Below are 22,068 nucleotides of genomic sequence, written 5' to 3'. Positions count from 1 at the left end.
CTCTGCAGTTCTTTAAGTTTATGCAAGCAACTTCATACTCACTTCCTTTTGTGTAAGACTAAAAAAAAAAAAAAAAAAAAAAAAAAAAAAAAAAAGAGGGCTTGATTGCTTCTCAGGCTTTTGGCTAAGATCGATTGTAAAAAAAGAGGCCTTGAACTGAGACTTTTTCATTTTGAGTCACTTTCCTTTAAGAAGACTACTGTCTGATAGACACTTTCAAACTATCTTCTAAACAAGAAAGATAAAGAAATGATGTCAAGAAGGAAAGATCTTGTCCTCACCTAGATTTGAAGGTGTTTTCCCATTTTTGCCAATGTGTGTGCGTAAATATAAACCCACAATATACACACCAGAAATAAAATGATGAAGGTCCGTCATGCCCATTCATTCACTTACTTAAATGATTGTTGACCCCTTGTAAGTGCCAGGCACTGAACTGGATTCTAATGTTCAGAAAACAGTGTGTCTATCAGACAGTAAACAGTACAAATCCTTTACTGTACTTTACTTGTACAGATCCTTTACTTTACAAGTAAAATCCTTTACTTGTACAGATACAATATCCTTTATGTAAGGATAAATGTAAGGATAAACCAAAATTTCAGTTCTACTTTATACTACTTTGTATAAAGTGGTGGAATGTGACTCATTATCATCATGCCTGTAAACATGTGATAATAGTTACAGAATCCACATTGTCAGTTCCCATTTCAAAAATGATCTTTCATTATGATAATCCCAGTGAAATAAAATACTTTGTTTTAGAATATAAATGAAGAGTAGGGGAAAATCAAGTTGAATAAAGAATATGTGTGGGGCGCCTGGTGGCTCAGTCGGTTAGGCATCCACTTCAGCTCAGGTCACGATTTCACGGTTTGCAAGTTCGAGCCCCGTGTCGGGCTCTGTCCTGACAGCTCAGAGCCTGGATCCTGCTTTGCATTCTCTGTCTCCTTCTCTCTCTGCCCCTACCCCGCTTGTGCTCTGTCTCTCTCTGTCCCTCAAAATTAAATAAATGTAAAAAAAAAAAAAAAGAATTCTAAATAAATAAATAAATAAATAAAAGGATATGTGCAAACACATACTTTTCCTCCATTGTTCTTGTTTTCTGGTTTGAAAAAATAGTAGGGATATCTCCAATCATTTTTTCCCTGTTCACTCCCTCTTGTACCCCCATCACCCCATCTGTTTCCACTCATCTTATGTGTTCTTACCCACACAACCTAGGATTTTATGGAACAATGGGTGAGTGGAAGAGTAGGAGGCAGGGAACAAAGTCATGCTCTGGATATATTGTGAGTATAAATTAACTGTCTCATCTTCTGATTGGGTGTGAAGATTTGATGGGCAGACGGGAATCATGGGTTAAGAGACCTTAGAAACTGAATCTAAGAACAGTCAAAATGGGTCTAAAACTTCAAACATTAGACTTATTTTTATGAATAGCATCAAGGATCATTCTAAGGAAGAAAGGAATTGATAAGAGTCATTGCCTGCACAGATTCCTGGACTGAGACATAATTGTGTTATATGTCCAGCAGTACCTTCAGTAAAGATGCTGATGGAAAGGGGTGAGTAACCCTGTCCCTTAATTCTTTCCCATCTTATGGGTGTCACTAAGTTATAGTGGACTTTCTATGCCTCATTTGACCCTGTTTTGGTTCCCTAATTTTTACTTATGAAAACAAACATTCCAACCATAATTTTACTAATGGAGAAGAAATTGATCAAGAAAACATTTACTTGATATTACACCACTAAGTTAGTTTAGTTTAATTCCTTTATCAATTTTCTTTAAAAGTGAAATTAAACCACACCACCAGTGTGTCATCTCTGATTTAGCAAAGTATGAGGACTATGATATAAACTCATATTTCGGGAATTTTTTATTGTCCATGATTCTACCATTATATTTGATTCTAAATTTTAGAAATACTTTTGAACATTTTGCCTACCGCTTAAAGTGTTAGCAGAACAATGGCTAATGACAAGTTCCAAATATCCCCTAGGTCAAATCCTCCAAGATTCAATGGCATGGGTTAAAATTAAAAAGTCAAAATATCTTGCTTTTTTTGACTGTCAAAATTTATTCACTAAAATGTTTTTATAACTGAAATTGCTACATAAGGTACCTCATTAAATATTTGCATTTTAAATACCAGAAATCACTAAAATTTAAGAATTAAGTGGCAGTTTCTTGTAGGTAATCCAATTTAAAATGATAGTTTCTTAGAAATAAATATAGGTTGCACTAACTTTTGATTATTTAACTTTCTCTTTTCTTTTCTTTAATGATTATTTATTCTTGAGGGAGACAGAAAGAGAGAGAAGGAGAGAGCATGCACAAGCGGGGTAGAGGCAGAGTGAGCGAGAGGAAGACACAGAATCCAAAGCAGGCTCCAGGCTCTGAGCTGTCAATGCAGAGCCTGACGTGGGGCTCAAACTCACAAACCATGAGATCGTGGCCTGAGCTGAAGTTGGATGCTTAACCAAGTGAGCCACCCAGGTGCCCCTAACTTTTTCTTTTCTTTCTTTCTTTCTTTTTTTTTTTTTTTTTTTTTTGAATTTTTCTTAATTTATTTTTTTAATTTACATCCAAGTAAGCATATAGTTCAACAGTGAGCTCAGGAGTAGATTCCTTAATGCCCTTTACACATTTAGCTCATCCCCCCTCCCACAACCCCTCCAGTAACCCTCTGTTTGTTGTCCATATTTAAGAGACTCTTATCTTTTTTGTGCCCCTCCCTGTTTTTGTATTATTTTTGCTTCCCTTCCCTTACGTTAATCTGTTTTGTATCTTAAAGTCTTCATAGGAGTGAAGTCATATATTTGTCTTTCTCTGACTAATTTCACTTAGCATAGTACCCTGTAGTTCCATTCACATAGTTGCAAATGGCAAGATTTCATTCTTTTTGATTGCCAAGTAATACTCCATTGTATATATATACCACTTCTTCTTTATCCATTCATCCATCGATGGACATTTGGGGTCTTTCCATACTTTGGCTATTATCAATAGTGATGCTATAAACATTGGGGAGCATGTGCCCCTTCGAAACAGCATACCTCTCTATCCCTTGGATAAATGCCTAGTAGGGCAATTGCTGGGTTATAGGGTAGTTCTATTTTTAATTTTTCGAGGAACCTCCTTACTGTTTTCCAGAGTGGCTGCACCAGTTTGCATTCCCACTAGCAGTGCAAAAGAGATCCTCTTTCTCCACATCCTCGCCAACATCTGTTGTTGCCTGAGTTGTTAATGTTAGCCATTCTGACAGGTGTGAGGTGGTATCTCATTGTGGCTTTGATTTGTATTTCCCTGATGATGGGTGATGTGGAACATTTTTTCATGTGTCTGTCAGCCATCTAGATGTCTTCTTTGGAGAAGTGTCTATTCATGTCTTTTGCCCATTTCTTCACTGAATTATTTGGTTTTTGGGTTTTGAGTTTGATAAGTTCTTTATAGATTTTGGATACTAATTCTTTTTTTTTTTTTTAATTTTTTTTTTTTAACATTTTATTTATTTTTGAGACAGGGAGAGACAGAGCATGAACGGGGGAGGGTCAGAGAGAGAGGGAGACACAGAATCTGAAACAGGCTCCAGACTCTGAGCGGTCAGCACAGAGCCTGACGCGGGGCTCGAACTCACAGACTGCGAGATCATGACCTGAGCCGAAGTCGGCCGCTTAACCGACTGAGCCACCCAGGCGCCCCGTACTAATTCTTTATCTGGTATGTCGCTTGCATATATCTTCTCCCATTCTATTGGTTTCCTTTTAGTTTTGCTGGTTGTTTCCTTTGCTGTGCAGAAGCTTTTTATTTTGACGAGGTCCCTATAGTTCATTTTTTGCTTTGGTTTTCCTTGCCTCTGGAGACATGTTGAGTAAGAAGTTGCTGCGGCCAAGGTCAAAGAGGTTTTTGCCTGATTTCTCCTCGAGGATTTTGATGGCTTCCTGTCTTACATTGAGGTCTTTGTTCCATTTTGAGTTCATTTTTGTGTCTGGTGTAAGAAAGTGGTCCAGGTTTATTCTTCTGCATGTCACTGTCCAGTTTTCTCAAAACCACTTGCTGAAGAGACTGCCTTTTTTCCATTGGATACTCTTTCCTGCTTTGTCAAAGATTAGTTGGCCATACGTTTGTGGGTCCATTTCTGGTTCTCTATTCTGTTCCATTGATCTGAGTGTCTGTTCTTGTGTCAGTACCATACTGTCTTGATGATTACAGCTTTGTAATATAGCTGAAAGTCCAGGATTGTGATGCCTCCAGTTTCAGTTTTCTTTTTCAAGATTCTTTGGCTATTTGGGGTCTTTTCTGGTTCCATACAAATTTTAGGATTATTTGTTCTAGCTCTGTGAAGAATGCTGTTGTTATTTTGATAGGGATTGCATTGAATATGTAGATTGCTTTGGGTAGTATTGACATTTTAACAATATTTTGTTCTTCCTATCCAGGAGCATGGAATATTTTTCCATTTTTTTGTGTCTTCTTCAATTTCTTTCATAAGCTTTCTATAGTCTTTAGTGTATAGATTTTTCACCTCTTTGGTTAGATTTATTCCTGATTATTCGTGATTTCTCTTTCTGTTGCTTCATTATTGGTGTATAGGAATGCAACCAATTTCTGTGCATTGACTTTATATCCTGCCAATTTGCTGAACTCATGGATCAGTTCTAGCAGTTTTTTGGTGGAATCTTTTGGGTTTTCCAAATAGAGTATCATGTCATCTGTGAAGGGTGAAAGTTTGACCTCTGCCTGGATGATTTGGATGCATTTTATTCCTTTGTGTTGTCTGATTGCTGAGGCTAAGATTTCCCATACTATATGGTGAGAGTGGACATCCCTGGCTTGTTCCTGACCTTAGGGGGAAAGCTCTCAGTTTTTCCCCATTGAGGATGATATTAGCAGTGGGTCTTTCATATATGGCTTTTATGATCTTGAGGTGTGATCCTTCTATCCCTATTTTTGTAAGGGTTTTTATCCAGAAAGGATGCTGTATTTTGTCAAATGCTTTCTCTGCATCTATTAAGAGGATTATGTGGTTCTTGTCCTTTCTTTTATTTATGTGATGAATCACATTGATTATTTTGTGATATTGAACCAGCCCTGCATCCCAGGTAAAAATCCCACTTGGTCGTGGCGAATAATTTTTTTAATGTATTGTTGGATCTGGTTGGCTAATATCTTGCTGAGGATTTTTGCATCCATGTTCATCAGGGAAATTAGTCTATAGTTCTTCTTTTTAGTGGGATCTTTGTCTGGTTTTGGAATCAAGGTAATGCTGGCTTCATAGAAAGAGTTTGGAAGTTTTCCTTCCATTTCTATTTTTTGGAACAGCTTCAAGAGAATAGGTGTTAACTCTTTCTTAAACGTTTGGTAGAATTCCCCTGGAAAGCCATCTGGCCCTAGACTCTTGTTTCTTGGGAGATTCTTGATTACCAATTCAGTTTTGTTACTGGTTATGGGTCTGTTCAAATTTTCTTTTTCTTCCTGTTTCAGTTTTGGTAGTTTATGTATCTTGGAATTTGTTCATTTTTTCCATATTGCCCATTTTATTGGCATGTAATTGCTCATAATATTCTCTTATTATTGTTTGTATTTCTGCTGCATTGGTTGTGATCTCTCCTCTTTCATTCTTGATTTTATTTATTTGGGTCCTTTCCTTTTTCTTTTTGATCAAACTGGCTAGTGGTTTATCAATTTTGTTAATTCTTTCAAAGAACCAACTTCTGGTTTCATTCATCTGTTCTACTGGTTTTGTTTGTTTGTTTGTTTGGGTTTTTTGTGTTGTTTTTTTTTTGTTTTTTTGTGTGTGTGTTTTTGTTTTTTTTGGTTTTTTTTTGGTTTTGATAGCATTGATTTCTGCTCTAATCTTTATTACTTCCCGTCTTCTGCTGGTTTTGGGTTTTATTTGCTGTTCTTTTTCTAGCTCTTTAAGGTGTAAGGTTAGGTTGGATGACCTTTCTTCCTTCTTTAGGAAGGCCTGGATTGCTATATACTTCCCTCTTATGACCACCTTTGCTGCGTCCCAGAGGTTTTGGACTGTGGTGTTATCATTTTCATTGGCTTCTATGTACTTTTTAATTTCCTCTTTAACTTCCTGGTTATCCCATTCATTCTTTAGTTGGATAGTCTTTAGTCTCCAAGTATTTTTTATCTTTCCACATTTTTTCTTGTGGTTGATATTGAGTTTCATAGCACTGTAGTCAGAAAATACACACAGTATGATCTTGAGCTTTTTGTACTTGTTGAGGGCTGATCTGTGTCCCAGTATATGATCTATTCTAGATAACATTCCATGTGCACTGGAGAAAAATGTTTATTCTGCTGCTTTAGGGTGAAATGACCTGAATATATCTGTTAAGTCCATCTGGTCCAGTGTGTCATTCAAAGCCATTGTTTCCTTGTTGATTTTCTTTTTAGATGATCTTTCCATTGCTGTAAGTTGGGTGTTGAAGTCCTCTACTATTATGGTATTATTATCAATTAGTTTCTGTATGTTTGTGATTATTTGATTTATATATTTGGGTGCTTTCCACATTTGGAGCATAAATGTTTACATTTAGGTCTTCTTGGTGGGTAGACCCCTTAATTATGACATAATGCCCTTCTTCATCTCTTTTTCAGTCTTTATTTTAAAGTCTAGATTGTCTGATATAAGTATGGCTACTCTGGCTTTCTTTTGGTGGCCATTAGCCTGACAGATGATTCTCCATCCCCTTACTTTCAATATGAAGGTGTCTGTAGGTCTAAAATGGGTCTCTTGTAAACAGCAAGTAGATGGGTCTTGTTTTCTTATCCATTCTGTTACCCTATGTCTTTTGATTGGAGCATTTAGTCCATTGACATTTAGAGTGAGTACTGAAAGATAAGAATTTATTGCCATTATGTTGCCTGTAGAGTTGGAGTTTCTGGTAGTGTTCTCTGGTCCTTTCTAGTCTTTGTTGCTTTTGGTGTTTTTTTTTTCCTTGTCTTTTCTCCCCTCGGAGAGTCCCCCTTAAAATTTCTTACAGGGCTTATTTAGTGGCACAAACTCCTTTAGTTTTTGTTTGTCTGGGAAACTTTTTCTCTCTCCTTCTATTTTGAATGACAGCCTTGCTGGGTAAAGAATTCTTGGCTGCATATATTTCTGATTCAGCACATTGAGTGTATCCTGCCATTCCTTTCTGACCTGCCAAGTTTCTGTGGATAGGTCTGCTGCAAACGTGATCTGTCTTCCCTTGTAGGTTAGGGACTTATTTTCCCTTGTTGCTTTCATGATTCTCTCCTTGACCGAGTATTTTGTGAATTTGACTATGATATGCCTTGTTGATATTTGGCTTTTGTTGAATCTTATAGGAGTCCTCTGTGCTTCCTGGATTTTGATGTCTGTGTCTTTCCCCAGGTGAGGAACATTTTCCACTATGATTTGCTCACAGAAGCCTTCTACCCCTTTTTCTCTTTCTTCATCTTCTGGGACCCCTATGATTCTGATGTAGTTCCTTTTTAGTGAGTCACTGACTTCTCTAATTCTTAAATCATGCTCTTTTGCCTTAGTCTCCCTCTTTTTTTTTCTGTTTCATTATTCTCCATAAGTTTACCCTCTATATTGCTGATTACTGCTCTGCCTCATCCTTCCTTGCTGCCGTGGCATTCATTCGAGATTGCAGCTCAGCGATAGCATTTTTTATTTCATCCTGACTACATTTTACTTCTTTTATCTCCACAGAAAGGGATTCTGATCTATTTTTGACCCCGGCTAGTATTCTTATTATCGTGATTCTAAATTCTGTTTCAGACATCTTGATTGTATCTGTGTTGATTAAGTCACTTGCTATCATTTCTTCCTGATCTTTCTTTTGGGGTGAATTCCTTCCTTTCATCATTTTGAAGGGAAGAAAAATAATTAATAAGGTAAAAAATGTTTAATTAAAAATTAAAAACAACACACACACACACACACACACACACACACACAAAACATCAAATAAATGATGCTAGATCCTACGTGTGTTTTTGTCTGGTTATTGAAAGGAGCTTGATAGATTAGAGAAAACAGGTGGGAAAAAAGAAAAAAACAAGAAAAACAAGAAAAAAAGGGAAATGTTTGAAAATTTCAGGAAATGAATACAATGAAATAGAATAAAATGAAATAATGGAAATAAGATAGAATTTGAAAAATTTACCAAAAAAATAAGAAATATAGTAGAAAAAATAAAGAAAAATGTGTCCAATAAAAATTGAAAGTAAAAGTAAATTTTTTATCTTTCTGCTGAGTTCTGTGTTTCAGGTTGTGTTAATCCTCAAATCAATTTTCTAGGTGTGGAGGACGGTTTAGTGTTGATCTGGCTGTATTTCATGGATGTGAAATGCAAAAAAAAAAAAAAACTTCCATGCTGTTCCACCATCTGGGCTCCTCTAACTTTTTATTTTCAATTGAAGTAGTTATTACAATACTATTGATTATATGCCCTATACTGTACTTTTCATCCTCATGACTTATAACTAGAAACCTTTGCCTCTAAATCCCTTCACCTATTTTGCCCATTTCCCCATAAGTCTGTTTCTATTATGTTGTGGTTTGTTCATTTGCTTTGTTTTTTAGATTACACATATAAGTAAAATGATATGGTACATGTCTTTCTCTATTTTACTTATTTCACTTAGCATTATACCCTGTAGACCCACCCATGTTTTGGGAGTGAGAAGGTTTCATCCTTTTTTGTGACTGAGTAATATTCCATTGCATAGAGAGAGATAGAGATAGATATAGATACTACCTCCTGTTTTTTAAGTTTATTTATTTATTTATTTTGAGAGAGACAGAGACAGCATGAAAGGGGGACAGTAGAGAGAATCTCAAGCAGGCTCCACACTGTCAGCACAGAGCCTGACAAGGGGGTCGAATTCATGAAACAGTGAGATCATGACCTGAGCAAAAAACCAAGAGTTAGATGCCCAACCAACTGAGCGCTCCTATAGCACATCTTCTTTATCTAATCCTCTATCAATGGACAGTTGGATTACTTCCATATCTTGGCTTTTTAAAATAATGTTGCAGTAAACAGAGGTGCATATCTGATTATTTAACTTTTAATTTTATTTTGAAGATGAAACTGAAGCAACAGAAAAGTCAGAAACAAGCAAACCTAGAATAGACAAGTGTCAAGTGGTGTGTAAAAAGCTTTCCTTAACAATGTTACTTGTGACTTCAATTTATGTACTATGAAGGACAGAGATATGGCAAGGTCCAATCCTTAGCATGCATGACTCTGGGTTATTGTCAGAATTTAATTTTTATATTTACTTTGAGGAAATATGAGAAGCCAAGGTGGCTCCCAGAGCTTGAGAAGTGAATAAGGGTCCTCTTTGTTGCCCGGCACGCTTCTTTTAGTATCCTCCCCTTGCATCTGTGTTCTCTCCCTCTTCTCATACTTCTTTTTTTTAATATTTATTTATTTATTTTTGAGAGAGACAGAGAGACAGAGAGAGGGAGCGCACACAGTGGGGGAGGGGCAGAGAGAGAGAAGGAGACACAGAATCCAAAGCAGACTCCAGGCTCCGAGCTGTCAGCACAAAGCCCGATGGGGGACTCAAACTCACAAACTGTGAGGCAATGACCTGAGCCAAAGTCAGACACTTAACTGACTAAGACACCTAGGTGCCCCTCATATTTTTGTAAACCGTACCATCACCTCTCAATCAACCAAATATGAAAACTCTGCATCATAACTTATTTCTAAAGACTTCATTAGATTTTTAATGGTCCATAGAGAGATAATAATTCATTTTTAACAGTATTCCAATTATGTCATTTAATAATATTTGTTTATATAGCACTACAATGTGAATATTCACATATATGCATCTTTGTGTGAGTCTGATAGAGTAGAATTACTAAGACAAACAGTGTAAAGATTTTTAAAGTTCTTAATTCACATAGAAAATGATCTCCCAGATAAGTGAGTCAATATATACTCAATCAACAATATATGAGAGTGCTCAAATATCAGCAAACTTCAACATTGGCCATATTATGCCCTTAATTTGTCAATCTGAAAAGAACAAACAAACAAACAAAAATCTTGTTTTAATTTTCATTTCTTTGATTGCTAGTAAGTCTAAACTTTTTCATATTTGCTGGCAATTTGAGTTCCTTATGAATTGCCTGTTCATGTCGTTTCCTGGAGCATTCATATCCTTGTTGTTGCCTTATAGGCCTTTTTCACTTGGGAATCCCTTGCCATATATGTTGCAAATATTTCCCCAGGTTGTCATGTTCCATTTCATTTTGTATAGGGTAGGTTTTTCTCCCCTATTTGTGACAGAATATAAAATATGGTAGATTATATACTTAAAGGTTTTATCCTAAGAAACACAGCTCTTCTTCATTGTATTTATAATATTAAACCAAATAATTTATAGTTTATCAAGTAGTTTATTCTTAAACACAAAGTTTACTTGCAGCCTGATTTTGGCTGCGTGGAATAGATACTAACAAACTAAAAAGCCTGGTCATCTTTTTAACAATGGAAATATCCAACCCTCTAGTAAATTGTTAGAGAGTTGATAGCAATGGTAATGGACCACAGCTCCATAATTTCGTTTTACAATTTCCCAAGCACCTTCACAGATATTGGATTATAAAGGGAGAGTCTAGTAACATGAATACAAATCTGGTATTATCTATCCATTGTGGGCTTCTCCCTCCTATCTTGATGAAGGAGTAAGAAATTAAATCTAAAATCTAAACTCTAAATCTAAAACACAAGAGGTTGTTGCTACTACATTAGTGTTTAACTTTCCTAAGTCTTATACTTCATATCATAGACTCAGGTTCTCAAATTACTTTAATGTGTCTATGCATCTAATCAAGACTGAAAGCCTTAATTAATAATTGTACATTGTGTGCTACATAAAAATTTTTTAAATGACGGAATCCTTTATTTGTAGGAGCTGCTCTACCCAAGGAAGCAAGAACAATACACTTTTTTAAAAATAATAAATAACAGCCTAAAAAGGATTGTTTGGATAAACTTCTATGTAGTCATCTATTGTTATGTGAGATATACACTTGTATACACTTTATATGAGCAATATATTTTCTATTTCTTTTCTCATTGAAATTATCTCAATCCCTTCATTATATTGCATAGAGAGATCTTTTGGGGTCAACAAAAAGAATAGCAATGATCAATGACATTTATTGAACATTTATTATGTGCTCCTGCACAGTATTGACGTTTTATATGGATTATTTTATTCAGTCCCCCAGCACCTCTCTGAGGAAGTTACTATTGTTATTCTAATTTTACAAGCAAAGAATATTAGGTATTGAAAAGTCAAGAAAGTGCTCAAAGTCACATTGTTAACAAAAAGTAAAGCTGGGCTTCAAATCCACAGAGTCTGACTGCAGACTTAAGGCTCTCAACCACTGTGCTGTCCTCACCCTGCCCTCAGACTGTGTGAGAACATTTGTCAAGAATGGTCACTTACATAATAATAATAATGATAATAATAGTAATAACAACAACAACAAACTCAAACATAGCCCTTATTGTGTACCAGACACTGCTCTAACCCAGGGGTTCTCACGGGTAGCACTACCGACATTTTGGGCTGGGTAATTCTTAGTAGGGAGCTGTCCTCCTGTTCACTGTAGGATGTTTAGTAGCAGATGCCAGTAGCAACTCCCTAGCCCAGTTTTAACAACAACAAGACAATGTCTCCAGACATTACCAGCTGTTTCTGCAGGGGCAAAATAGCTTCCACTTGAGAACCATTGCTCCTAACGCTTCACTTACATTAAGTCATTTAATCCTCCTTACAACCCTATGAAATAGTTACTATCATTATTTTCATTTTACTCGCTTCATACTAGTTCTATTCTGGGTAATCTAATCATCCAGAAGGTGAGTTTAAAAGACAATTCATAATCTGGATCAGCCTAATTACTTCTAATTGTGTTGCCTGCAGACAAACTACTTTAGCAACACGGCAATGCTTGGATTAACACATTTTGTTGGAGGAGATAATTTCTTATTAATGAAGTCTGCCTGAGTATGGAGAGGGTTTTAGGAAGTTCCAATGTCCTCAATTCATTTTGCGGTCCATTTTACAAATATCTACTGAAAACCTACACAATGCCAGGCAGTGTTCTGAAACCTGGAGATGAAGTAGCAAATGAAGCAAAGCTCTACACTCACATTCTAGAAGGAGTGTACATTCCAGTGACAGACAGTAATCAAATAATGACAAGAGTTTATTTTCAGATAATGTTAAATGTTCTGGAAAAATAAGGCAAAGTATGATCTTCTAACAGAGAGTTGGGCAAGGCACATGCTGCTTTAAATAAGAATGTTAAAGATGGTCGTGTATGATCCATTTATGTGACACAAGGGAGAAAGCAAAGCTACAGGGACAGAAAATGCATCAGTGGTTGCCAGAGGCTGGAAATGGAGGGAGGGTTGACTACAAAGCTGCCTGAGGGAATTTTGAGGGTGAGGGAAATGTTCCATATATAGATTATATCTTGATGTTAAGATATATACTGGCTATACAACTGCATGCATGATTCAGAACTCTAGAACTGTACATAACAGGAGTGGATTTTACTATATGTAAATTATAACCCGATAAATGTTTTCTCTCTCTTTCTCTACTGATGGGGTTCAGAAAGGTTACCGCAAAATATGCCACTTTGGTATACTAATTATTTTCAATTAAAATTACTTAAGACACAGTGCAAGAAGGACACTCTGACCCTCCTTTGCCTCGCTGAGAGCACGAAATAAATTCCTCACATGAAGAGTACATTTCTTGCACCTAGAGGGTAGAAGGCATCCTTATTGCCAGAGATGGAGAATTCAGGGCCAAGAAGACTGTACGAATAAACCTTGTTATTTATTTATCAATTTGCTATCCCAACCCCCTTGTTAAATCTTCACAAATAATGGTTTCTTTGTATGAAAGGTATAAAAGCGGCCTGCTTTGGTTACATCTTTGAGCCTCATATTTCTATGACCTCTTGTATATATGAAATTAAATTTTTTTTCCCTATTAATCTGTCTTGTGTCAATTTAATTATTAGAGCAGCCAAAGAATCCAGGAGGGAAAAAAAGGAAAAGTTTTCCTCCCCGCCACTCCACACAGGCTTTTTGCTGTTTTAGAAATGGAGATTACTGAGAAAGGGACTGGAAGACTGGGCCAGAGCTGGAACTAAATTGAAAAGAAATTCAGAGAGAGCCTTAGCTGAGGCAGGAGGAGACCAGAGCAGAGCCTCATCCCTGCCTGCCTTCGGTGGCTGTGGTGAGACTGTTGCAAAGAAACCCAGGGCATGAGGCCACACAGGAGGTCACGTCTTCAGCAGCCAGTTCAGCCAGGTCAACCTGGAAAGTACACCCAGCCCCTCAGAGAACCAGAGAAGGTGCTCAGCATTGCTCAGACTATAGGCTATGGTTCACTAAACTGCCTTCTCTTTGTTCACCTCCCCGCTGGGGAATATCTGGTTTGATCTGCCACCACTGTGTTTAGAAAGCTGGAGACTGGGTAGAGTTCACCCGAGGCCTTCACGCACAGGCCTCCTCAGAAGTGTCTGGCCTTCTCACACCCAGCCCATACATGGCTGCTTTGCCTACACCGTTCCCACTCCCAATCACCTGTGGCAGGGAAAAGAGTCTGTGTTCACTAACAAAACCTGCTGCCCTGAGATACCAGCCTGTGCCGGAAAGAACATGGTGGGGCCACTTTCCTTAAAAGGCCTATGAGGCAGGCTTGTCTGTCCCCACCAGTACGCTCAGAGAGGGCAAGCAAGAAGGGAAAACCACCCTGGAATGGATCCCTATAACCGCTGCAGTTTTTTGGCCTCCAGGAACAGTTTCTGGCAACTAATTTTGACATTGAAATGGACTCTCTTGTTAATTACACGAATAAAGAGACAGAAAAGCACAAATCGAAACATTCTTCATGATGCTAGAATACAAACAATCTTTGATTCTCTAGGAAATAGAGTGAAATCAATTGTTCAGAGTCTGAAAGTATTAGGTCCAATAGGTTCAGCCTGAGGTAAAAAGAACTGGGTGTAACGAGAGGGCATTTCAATGTCAAATTATGAATGCATTTTATTCTTTTCCTCTCCATCCACCAAGACAATCAAGAAATAGTATTACTTAGACTCAGAAGAGCCCTCTGCCTCTTCCGACCATTGACTCAAATGTCTTCGAATCTATATAGTGCATGCCTCCTTCTTTTCACCCATTCTTTTCCAGTCTCAAGTCAGCTGCTTGTTACTCAGCCAGAATCTTTCCCTGAGAATTCTGTGCTAAGTATAGTCACTGAATATAGAATGCAAGTGTGAACACAGAGGCATGTGTGCTTTTTAAAAAGATGAACAAAATGGAGGAGGAAGAGGAAGCATAATGATTGATAAGGACTTTTCAGTTTACATATCTGTCTGATTCATCTTTGTTCTCTCCCCCATAACAAGTAACACAGCGTCTCCTCTGCTGTGGGCCTCTTCATAGCTGGTGAGCGTTGCTGAAATGAATATTCTATAAGCAAACCATCAGCACGGTGATGTGGTTATGAACTTAGGATCTGAGAACATTAAAATGGAAGCCAGATTGAGTGCTTCTTGTCTGTTAGTGAATCAGGAAGTAATGTATCAAGTATGAAGATACATCCTGGAATATTTTTTAACTCATAAGAAATCAACATCAATTTGTCACCTTGCAACTGTGATTTTTTTTTAAATAAAACAAGTATATTGAAATACTGAAATAATTATTTTAGTGGGTAAAAATAAATATAAGAACTATGTGTTCATTCCCTTGCCTTGTAAGTTTATGGAATCCTAAATTAAGGCCCTTCTAAAGTTTCATGAAACTGCTGGTAATGCTGTAAGTAATGTTAAAAATTAGAGGAAAGGTCTTGTTTGTGTATGTTCTAGAGCTCCAAGGAAACATTGGCCTTACTCTAATAAGTTGTTATTTCTCAAGGCTTCATAGACAAGTGGTAGTTTTTCATTCATTCATTCAACAAATCACTATGGCCTACAATTACGGACTTTTAGCTAGTCAGGGAGATAGACAAGTTAGCCAATGTTCACAGCCCATCAAGTAACTGCTACACTAGAGGGCACAGTAGAGGTTTGGAAGGGGAGAAAAATATACCACCCCCAAATACACCCCTTTGGCATAAGGATTAATTTTCGCTGATTATTTTTAAGAAGCACAGACACAGGAAAAGTTCTGAAAACCAAGTAGAAGTCACCCTTTTGTAAGAAACATTTACATTCATAAGGCAAATCTCCATTTTTAAGGGCGTCTCCTCTGTACCAGGAAGAGGAAGATGACTAAATCTCTAGAAACTCTTATATATGGAGAAGGCAACTGACTTAAATCTGCACAACAACCATACCCTTGTTTAGTGTGCTTTGCCTGGTAACCTCCCATAACTGCCCTCCTCCTAATCTTTTGTCTTTAGCTGGAGATGATATTTAAGGTGGTGGCTTGGGTTATTTGGGGGAGTTATCCAGTTTTCCTGGGTATTTCCCATGTATTCAGAAGGTATATATATTACTAAACTTTTGTTTTTCTCCTATTAATCTGTCTTTTATTACAGAGAGTGTCTCAGCCAAGAACCTTAGAAGGGTAGAGGGAAAATTACTTTTCCTCCCCTGCAGTATTACGTGTTTTCAGAGGAAGAACACACTCAGCCTGGAGGCATCAGGATAAAGAGGTGACCCTTGAGTTGAGTCTTAAGGGAGTTAGGCAAGCAGGAATTGGAAAGGCAGGGAAGTCCAGATGGAGGAAACATATTTAAAGACATAATTGTGGGAGAAATGATACATGCTGGACACTGCAATGGGCATAGGCCTGGGGAGACAAGGGTTAAATTATGAAGGATGTTACAAACATGCAAAGATATTTGACCTTTACCTCAAAGACAATGAAAGGTCACTAAACTGTTTTAAGTAGGATACCAGGGAATGAACAGAATCAGGTTTGTGTTTTAGGTTGAGAGGACTGGCAGGAAGTGTTTAAAGTTGTTTTACAAAAACCTTTTTTTCCAGTCAGAGAATGTGGCCTGATTGATTGTAGGAGGGCTACTTACGTATGGGTGGATGGAAATATGCGCATGAGAGAATGCACATTCCTTCCCCATGTCCCCAGCACTGTGTGAGCAGTTCTGGGGAATGGAGGGAGGTGGCCTGACAGGGGGCTGGAGTGACCTTCCCTCTGTGTGTAAGAAGAGTCCCACCTGAAGAAGGAGCTTATAGGTGGTGTCAGCCCCCAAGTTTTGTGATTGAACTGGGACCATGCTGTATCCTTCTGAGCCACAGGTAGGAATTGAACAGTATAAGTGAGGCTTTTAGCCTTGGCTGTAATTGGGACAGGCTTGATGGCTCCCATGCAAAAGACAGAAAAGTGACCTACCATGTGGAGAAAGAAAGGGAGCCAAGAGGGGAGGGAAGCTACAGAGATTGTCTGCAAATTTACACCTGCCTTTTGGGAACAGATGTTCTTAGAAGAATGCAAACTGTGAAAGAGTCACTTGATAATGAGTGGAGTTATATATGTTGTTTACATTTTCCATAACAATTTCATTTTTATTCTCCTTTAGGTTTTAGTAAAGTTCATTGTGAAAATTCTAGATGGGTTTGGTTGTGGTAAAAGAAGCCAAGGAAGCTTTTTTCCCCCTTTTCTTTCTTTTGTTCCCTGCCCCCGCCTTTTTTGAATTTAAACCAAGTTAAAAGGAGATTAAATTACTCTGGGAAATCAAGAGAAATCAGAGTAAAAATTTGAGGTGAACTTCAAGAGGACAAAGTTTGAGTTGGGTTTACTTGGCCACCTGTCTCTGTCAACATGGAGATTCTCCTTCCAGGGGTATGATCTGCTTCTGCCTTTTGAAGCTCTGTATTTTGGGCACCTGGGTGGCTCAGCCATTAAGCATCTGACTTGGGCTCAGTTCATGATCTCACAGTTTGCAAGTTCAAGTCCCACATCGGAGGAGCATGAGCCCCACTTTGGGTGAGCCCCACTTCTCTCCCTCTCTCCCTCTCTCTCTCTCTGCCCCTTGCTCATTTGCGGCCTCTCTATCTCCCAAAAATAATAATAATGATAATAATAATAATAAAGCTCCGTATTTTGCTCAGGTCATGATCTTGAAGTTCATGAGTTTGAGCCTCGCATCAGGCTCAGTGCTGGCAGACCCTACTTGGGATTCTCTGTCCCCCTGTCTCTCTCTGCCCCTCCCTTCTCTCAAAATAAATAACTTAAAAAAATAAATAAGCTCTGTATCTTAATAGGAGGCTGTTTCATGCCAAAACATGGATAGCAGCAGTACTGCTGAAAAAATTCTAAATCCTCTAAAAGACATCCCATTACCAGGATCCAGATTTTGAACACAGATACTGTATATAATGATATTTAAGACTTTAATCCCCCCACCCACTCACCCAAACTGGTAATCAGGGCAGAGAATGAAAAGTCACATCATTTCTTTATTAAAAGTGTCTACACACTAGGATAAGTTCTGTTTGCTATCAGTACTAAACTTTTATTTTAAAGTTTTTATTTATTTTGAGAGAGAGAGAGAAAGCTCAAGTAGGGAAGGGGCAGAGAAAGAAGAGAGAGGGAGAATCCCAAGCAGGCCCTGTACCATCAGCTCAGAGCTGACGCAAGGCTCCAACTCACGAATGGAACTGTGAGATCATGATCTGAGCTGAAGTCAGACCCTTAACCGACTCAGGCACCCAAATGTCCCTATCAGTACTATGCTTTAACCAAATTAAGACAGTGTTAACTTCACCATCATGATTATCAATTAAAATTATTACAGCACTGACAAAGGAGTATTAATACCATCTATCAAGTTATCATTAATCAAATTTTAGGTCTAATTATTCCACTTCTGATCAGTGCTATATTATTTAATCTCACGGAAAAATATTAAGACTTTGACAGGATTTATTAATCCATCATTATTCTCTGATACCATAGACCCATTTATGGGCCATGCTGTAAAATCTCAGCATAAGTTCTTAGCTGTGAATGCTTTTTCAAACCCTGTTCCTTAGTATATTGCCAGAATAGGAGATTAAAAACAGCTATTTCAAATACTAATTTTAACTAGGGTGATACTTATTTATTTTAGACCTTATTAATACATCTAAGTCCTATGAGTCAGTTGTAAGGCAAATTGCATGAAAGTCCTTTGACCGTTACAAAAAGGAATACACACTATCTTTCTCACCTGAAGTCATTCATTCATTCAAAAATATTTACTGAGGAGTAACAGCTATCTGCTAATTGAACAAACCCAGAATAAATGATGAATAGATATGAATGAAAAAAAAAATTGCTGAGTATCTACTATGTGACAGACTCCATAAGAGACACTGGAGATGTACATTGAACCAAACAGACAAGATTCTGTTCTCACAGAGTTCACATTCTAGTGGGAATAGAGATGTATGTCATGTGTACTAAGTGGTGAGAAATGAGGAGCTAGAGAGAGGGGGGAGGCACAGTTTGCAGGTTTACATAGGGTAGTCAGGAAAAGTGACATGAAGGAAAAGGGAGACAGTCACGTGATTAGCTAAAAGCCATCCAGACAAAGGGACATGTAAAAGCTTCACTGGCAAGTGCTTGATGTGTTGGCAGAAGAGGAGTCCAGTGTGGGGAACAGCCTGAGAACAAGCAAGGTAGGAGCTGAGGCCAGCAGCACGGTGAGAAACCATGAGGAATGTTTTATTTAATTTGCTTTTACTGGAGTGGTAGAGCAGATAAACTGAAAATACAGGTGAGTAAATCAAAGAGAATAGATTTTGAGATGAAAAAATATATTTGACATGAAAAAAAGGAAAGGATTTATGGGAATTCCTATGTCTTAAATTAGGATTAATTTTTACTGCAATTGCAATGTGATTTGATTGCAATGCTTTTCTAGTCTTTCTCACTATAAACCCAAATGAGAAAGACTGAATTAAAATTCCAAAACTGAACAACAAATGAGAAGGGGAAAAAAAACTATGAGAAGAATGTCATTTGCTGTTACTTGCACAAATGTTAACACTGAAAAAAAATCAAATGGGGGCTGAAAAATAGTACCAAATCCTGTTGGTAAAAATTCAGGCCAAAAGTTTACACCACTTGTGTACTTAAAAACAATGCTACTTGGGTGCCTGGGTGGCTCAGTTGGTTGAGCATCCAACTCTTGATCTTGGCTCAGGTCATGATCCCAGGGTTATGGGATGGAGTTCAGCATCCATCTTGGTTATGGGTGTGGAGCCTGCTTAAGATTCTCTCTTTCCCTCTCGCTCTATCCCTCTCCCCTGCTCGCTCATGCGTGCATGCGTGCGCACCTTCTCTCTCTCTCAAATAAAACAAACACAATACTACTGAAATAATTTTTGTTTGTGCATGTGGGTATGGTTGCAAAGGGATGGGAAGGGGTGGAAGTCACAAACACATGGCTCTGATAAAAAAAAAATTATACATATATATATATCCTGAGCTTTGTGATTGGAGCCCTCACTGGTAGCTTTTGTGATGTACGTTTCCTGACTGTAACAGTTTTAAATAGGCCCATCCGCTTCCTTTTGAACTAACAGTCCATGTCAATGCTTCATTGTTTTACACTATGGTGCTTTTCCTTAACCATTTCCCCAAGAGGGAGGGTACAAAATAAATCAGCCAGCCATCCCAGGCGCTATCATCTTAGGGCTATGTTGTCCTGCTAATGATTTGATCCATCAGTTTTCTGGGCCACTTGCTTGCACCGGATTTTTATTGTGGAGATATACTGAAGACCTCCTAAGGAAATGTCATTTTGTGGGGGAGAAATAACACATGAACGCATTCAGTCCTCAGGACGGCATATAGCTAGCTCAAAGTAGCAAACACTGAATCTGCAAATAATGAACATCATGTGCATTACTTTGAGAACTAAAAGCAGGTGAGCATTTCTTTTACACGTCACTCTTGAGACAAAAGAAGAAAACTCCCTCCCTCCTTTATTCCCCTAAGAACTCCACGGAGAACAGAGACCTTAGCTGTTTTGTCCGACTGATTATGAGCTGATATATGCAAAGTCCTTTAGATTTGTGTTTGGCATATAGGCGCCGAATAAATTAGTTCTTGGTATTCTCATCACGTAGCGTATAGTTGTTGCATAACATACGTTGCCTACAGGTATGAATAAAAAACCTACTTTTGTTGAATTCCTATTATCCCACCATTGGGAAACAAGGATTACGGTGACAGAGTTGAGGATCATAATTGCTGTGCCACAAACCCACTGCCTGGGGCACAATAATTATCAGGTTGTTGCAAAGGGAAGAGTTACAGGACATGGAGACGAGAGGCGACTCTTGGTGAGTTCCCCCAAAACTCTAGGACAATACAGTCCTGTTCTCCAAGGAATCAAAATCCACAGGCCCGCTCTCTTCTTGCTCTGAAGAGGGGCCTCTTCCTAAACTTCCAGCCCCAGGAATTCCCCTCATCCCAGCTTCAAGGGGCGGGAACAACCGGAATTTTTTGTCAGGTCCGTCGCGCCCCGCCCACTCCCCCAGAGCCCCGCCCAGCCCGGCGTCCCTCCTCCGCCCCTTCCCCCATCGCTCCCCTCGCCCAAGAGCTCCCGTCGCCAGAGCCCGCGCCTCGCCCTTCCTTCGCATCCTCCTCGGTCTCCCTCTCCCTCTCCCTCCACCTCTTCCCACCTCCTCCCTCCTCGGCCCAAGCCGTCCGCGCGCGCCGCGCTGGGGGTGGAGGGAAAGAGAAACCGCCAAGCCCGCGGCGGCGGCGGCGGCGGCAGCGGCGGCTGTCCCCCAGGGCTCGCGGTCCCGCGCGGAGGGGGCGGGGCCTGGCGGCAGGGGGCGGGGCTGGCAGCCGCTCGCGGCGCGCCAGGTCTGACGGGCGAGCCGGTCCGACCCCCGCCCGCTCGCCCGCTCGCCCGCTCGCCCGTCCGCTCGCTCGCCCGCCCCCTCCAGGGCTGCCCGACGAGTTCGTGCCTCCTCGGCCTAGCGCAGCCTGACGGAGGGGGAGTGGCCGGCTCCGGGCCGGCCGGCACCGGGGGTGAGGCTGCCGGGGAGGGGTTGGGGACGCCCGTGGGGCCGAGCATCCCTTTCCCCGGCCCGCTGCCCCCCGCCCCCCGCCTGCCCCCTGCCTCACTCCTGGCTGCCTCGCCCCGCCGTGACCCCCGGCCGCCTCCGGAGCCCGACGCGGTAAGTGCTCCTTCCTGCTCGGCGTCGGGGAGGGGGCCGTGGCGGGCTGGTCGCGCATGGAGGCCCCTTCCCCGACCCCACGCGACCCTCCCTCCGGGCCGTGGTGGCCGGGGTCCCGCGGGGCCCTCCGGGGCACCTCCGAGCGGAGGGGTGGGCCGAGCGGGGCCCTGCCCCAGCCGCGCCCGGGGCTCGAACCCCGGCCCGGCCTCCCCGCCGCGCAGCCGGGGGCCCGGAGCTGCGTGTGGGCCGCGCTCTGACTTGGGCGAAGTTCTGCACGCGGTGGTGCGGCCGGCCCGCCGGCCAAGGCAGGACTGCGCGGCTTCTTCCCGGCACTCTTCCACTAATAAAACCAACTGGAAACCATTTCGGATTTTTTTTTTTTTTTCACTGTTATCCGCAGGCTATCACAATCTCAGTTTTCATTTTAAGTAATTGCCTCATCCCGGAGCGTGGAGAATCAGAAAGGGACTTTATTTCAGTAAAAGCTGGCGTGCCTCCTGGAAACTCCGTTGGGCATTTCAGTGACATACTCGGGGATCCAAAGCTGACGAGGAAAAAAGTTTGCGGTAGCAGAGAGTAAAGCCTTACTGCCGCCTTTACTAAAGTCCCATTTGATTTAAAAAAAAAAAAAAAAAAACATTTTGGAATAGTTGATGTATTCACAAAATTCACAAGGTACAAGAGGGATCTGTACAAATTCTCTCCCCGCCCCCTCCCCCCGCCCCGCTGCCCACCAATTTTACCAGTTTCTAATTTGTCCTTTCAGAGACAGTGTATATGCAAAGGCACTGAAGTGAAACGGTTGTATATTAAGTGCCTAGCAGTTACTGGTACCCAATAAATGGTAATTCTCCTTCCGTTTAGAAAACAGTTT

The 22,068-nt window shown here is 40.0% G+C and overlaps 1 protein-coding gene across 5 annotated transcripts in view; it reads left to right on the top strand.

Annotated features, from left to right (window-relative positions):
* Positions 1 to 16,198: 16,198 nt before the first annotated feature.
* KLHL5 (kelch like family member 5) overlaps positions 16,199 to 22,068 on the top strand; it is a 95,989-nt gene continuing 90,119 nt past the window's right edge. For 2 of the 5 annotated variants that reach the window (XM_019414051.2, XM_019414034.2), the window contains exon 1: positions 21,080 to 21,194. The gene's annotated coding sequence lies outside the window, so the exon portion shown is untranslated. Of the gene's footprint in view, positions 16,314 to 18,658; positions 18,678 to 21,001; positions 21,195 to 22,068 lie in introns of those variants that run through there. The other 3 variants (XM_019414060.2, XM_019414062.2, XM_019414070.2) reach the window with 3 other exon arrangements.

The sequence above is a fragment of the Panthera pardus genome, unplaced genomic scaffold, assembly GCF_024362965.1.
Source record: "Panthera pardus isolate Hobbes unplaced genomic scaffold, ASM2436296v1 HiC_scaffold_13, whole genome shotgun sequence".
Lineage (NCBI taxonomy): Eukaryota > Metazoa > Chordata > Mammalia > Carnivora > Felidae > Panthera > Panthera pardus.
Note: the sequence above shows the minus strand (reverse complement) of the source record. Positions and strands in the feature narration are given on the sequence as shown.